We start from the raw sequence: 3,732 nt of genomic DNA, 5'->3' as shown, positions 1-3,732 counted from the left end.
AATGGAGGAGGGAGAACTGAAATACAAAGGTTTGAGGAAACTTTTGAAGGTGATGAGCTTGTTTATTATATGTATAATGTCATAGCTCATTGGGTGGCATTTTTTAAATGCTTATTTTCATATACTTGCAAGACAGAACGACAGAGAGAAAAAACCCAGAAAGACAGATAGAAAGAGAGAGAGAGAAAGAGAGAAAGAGAATCTTCTACCCATTGCTTCGTTCCCCAAATACCTAAAATAGACAGGGCTGGGCCAGGCCAAAGCCAGGAGCCAATAATTCCATCCAGGTCTCCCATGTGAATGGAGGCCCAACCATTTGGGCCATCATCTGCTGTCTCCCAGGTTGCATTAGCAGGAAGCTGGATTGGAAGCGGTATAGCCAAGACTGGAACCTGCCCTCCAATATGGGATGTGGGCATCCCAGAGGTTTAATCCACTGTGCCACAACATCCATCCCAGACTGTATATAAATGTGTGCATTTATTGTATGTCAATTATAGATGAATAAAACTTTTAAAAATGTTTTAAAAGTTAAACTTTAAATTTTACAAGTTTGGAGTTTGAAAGAGAATAAAATTTCAATAGAAAAATGGGAATACAAGAGCAGTAAAAAGAAAAGCCTTAAACATATGAAATGATGCATAATTTTTCTTAAAATTAGAAAGGCAACATACTATTATTGACTTTTCAATTACTAAAAATTCAGGAGTTTTTCATTATATACTGTTGATGAAGCTATGAAGAAGCACTCCTTTTTTTTTTTTTTTTTTTTTTTTTTTCTGACAGGCAGAGTGGACAGTGAGAGAGAGAGACAGAGAGAAAGGTCTTCTTTTTGCCGTTGGTTCACCCTCCAATGGCCGCTGTGGATGGTGCGCTGCGGCTGGCACACCGCGCTGATCCGAAGCCAGGAGCCAGGTGCTTTTCCTGGTCTCCCATGGGGTGCAGGGCCCAAGGACCTGGGCCATCCTCCACTGCACTCCCGGGCCACAGCAGAGAGCTGGACAGGAAGAGGAGCGACCAGGACAGAATCCAGCGCCCCAACCAGGACTAGAACCTGGTGTGCTGGCGCCAGAGGCGGAGGATTAGCCTAGTGAGCCACAATGCCGGCCTGAAGGAGCATTCTTAAGGGCTCTAAGTGGTAAGGCAAAATGATATAATCTGTTGTTACTATCTACCAAAACTGCAAATATGTTTGTTCTTCAGCATTTTGACTTCTAGGAATTTGCCCTCAGTATCACTATCGCCTTAGAAATCTTCAGCCTGCCATATTCAGGATGAGTATTATGCAAAACTGTGCATGGAATTCTGCTTATAGGAGCACTATGACTTTGACTAAGCAGGCAACTACTTTATTCTTTATTTAGTATCAATGTTTTGTTTAGAATCTTGAATTTCTAAAGTATGCACATTAAAGTTATGCCTTACTTGACTTAACCAGGTCCTTCACAGGGTTTGTAACACACATAGATAATTCTAGTTAGTATTATTGTTTCATGTATTTTCTCTGACTATAATTAATAATACCTATTGTCTACTCAGATAGTTACCAGATTATTTCATGGTTTGAAGACCCTTAATGATCACAATTATCTTCCCAGAGATTTTTGTTGTTGTTGTTCTAAGTCTCTAAGACTATTCTTTACATCTTTTTAAAATTATCTATCTCCCCATCTCCTTTTCCCATCATAACATGAATGGGAAATTTCATGAAAGGCTGTTTGAGTGATAAAACAAATTATCTTATTGTTTCTATGTCTTTATTCATATGATATGCCCCAGAAAAAAATATATGTTCTAGATGCGATGATGTTAAGTAAACTGTGCTGTCTTTCCCCCAAGGAAAGCTCAATTGTATTAAAATTCCATTTAATTCACTGAAGGTCAGAACCCAGACCTTCTATTCTGCCATTGCCTTATTTCGTTTTAGGTTTCCCTTCATTTCCTGAATTCTCAGTTATGTGAACAAATCATCCTTTTTCTCCAGCTTCACAGTGCTATCAAATACACTTGAACTAAAAGAGACTAAAAGGTACTTGACAAAGGCACAGCATCTTAGTAGCGGTTCTCCAGTCCCACCTCCCACACAGGTTCTTACAAGTTGCTATGGCTTACTTCACGTTCATCTATCTGATGCTCTTACAGAGTGGAGGGTGGTACCATCTGTTATGAAACGGCATTACTATTAGCAGCTCACACAAACCCACGGAATCCTCAGGAGTCTTCAAAATACATTCTGTAGTCAGAGTGTCCTGTGTCTTCCCACTCATGAAGGTAGGAGTGTCACCAGTGGTACTCCACGCCATTTAGCTGCTCCCCAGCTCCTTAAGAGGAAGGTACAGGCCAGGCCCCCAGAGGAGGATTACGGCAAAGAAAAAGCCCTTCCCACCTATGTGGTCCTGATGATTGGGACACAGAGGAATTTGGGCTAGACAAATAAACTGTATCCACCTATCTTCTTATCATACTGCATGCCAACTATCTATCTGTCTGTCTCTCCACCCAGCTATCATTCCACACATGCATCAAATGTTTAGGAAGAAAAAACCTATGGGCCCAGTGGCCTGGGAAATGGGAAGGGTGCATCAATAGGATCTCAGATGGTGGCGGTATAGCTCCTGCTGCTAAGTTCCAGTGACACAGCAGTGAGGACAGCCTATGGCAAGGCAGAGCTTGGTGTAACAGAGCTGAGAGTCAGCTCCTGAGAAAGGGACCAAGATCCCTAACCCCGAGGGAGGCTGAGGAGCAAGCCAGACGCCTCCCTTGTTTAGGAAGGTAGGACAAGAACCAAGTGACAGAGAGCTTTAAAAGCATTTTAAAAAGATAATACGGCCGGCGCCGCGGCTCACTAGGCTAATCCTCCGCCTAGCGGCGCCGGCACACCGGGTTCTAATCCCGGTCAGGGCGCCGCATTCTGTCCCGGTTGCCCCTCTTCCAGGCCAGCCCTCTGCTGTGGCCAGGGAGTGCAGTGGAGGATGGCCCAGGTGCTTGGGCCCTGCACCCCATGGGAGACCAGGAAAAGCACCTGGCTCCTGGCTCCTGCCATCGGATCAGCGCGGTGCGCCGGCCGCAGCGCGCCAGCCGCGGCGGCCATTGGAGGGTGAACCAACGGCAAAGGAAGACCTTTCTCTCTGTCTCTCTCTCTCACTGTCCACTCTGCCTGTCAAAAAAAAAAAAAAAAAAAAAAAAAAAAAAAAAAGATAATACAGTAATAAGCATTTATGAATACTCCCTAAATATCTCTTAAACAAATGATATGCATAAGAAAAAGTCAGAAATACTAATTGTTATGATATTGCCATTATGACCCTGGATGTTTAGAACACTCATGTTGGAACACAAGCAGAGGTCCACTTCGATCCAGCTTCCTGCTGGTGTGCTTGGGAAAGCAGCGGAGGATGGCCCAAATGTTTGGGTCCTTGCTACCCATGTGAGAGACCCAGAGGAAGCTCCTGGCTCCTGGCTTCGGCCTGGCCAGGCCCTGGCTATTAAGGCCATTCAGGGAATGAACCAGTGGATAGATCTCTCTCTGTCTCCTCTTTGTAACTCCGCCTTTCAAATAAATAAATAAATCTTAAAAGAAGAAGAAGAAGAAAAGAACACGAGCAGAAAGAACAGTTTCACCAGAATCCATCCAAACGTGAATACATGTGCAAAAGGTGTAACACACTTCACTGTGTATGTTACGTAGGAGGACATGCTCCTGTTTTCCTTATTCCTTTTCATCTCCCCCAC

Source organism: Oryctolagus cuniculus, chromosome 8 (genome assembly GCF_051225735.1).
Source record: "Oryctolagus cuniculus isolate XC-2025 breed Fujian yellow rabbit chromosome 8, ASM5122573v1, whole genome shotgun sequence".
NCBI classification, from domain to species: domain Eukaryota; kingdom Metazoa; phylum Chordata; class Mammalia; order Lagomorpha; family Leporidae; genus Oryctolagus; species Oryctolagus cuniculus.
Note: the sequence above shows the minus strand (reverse complement) of the source record.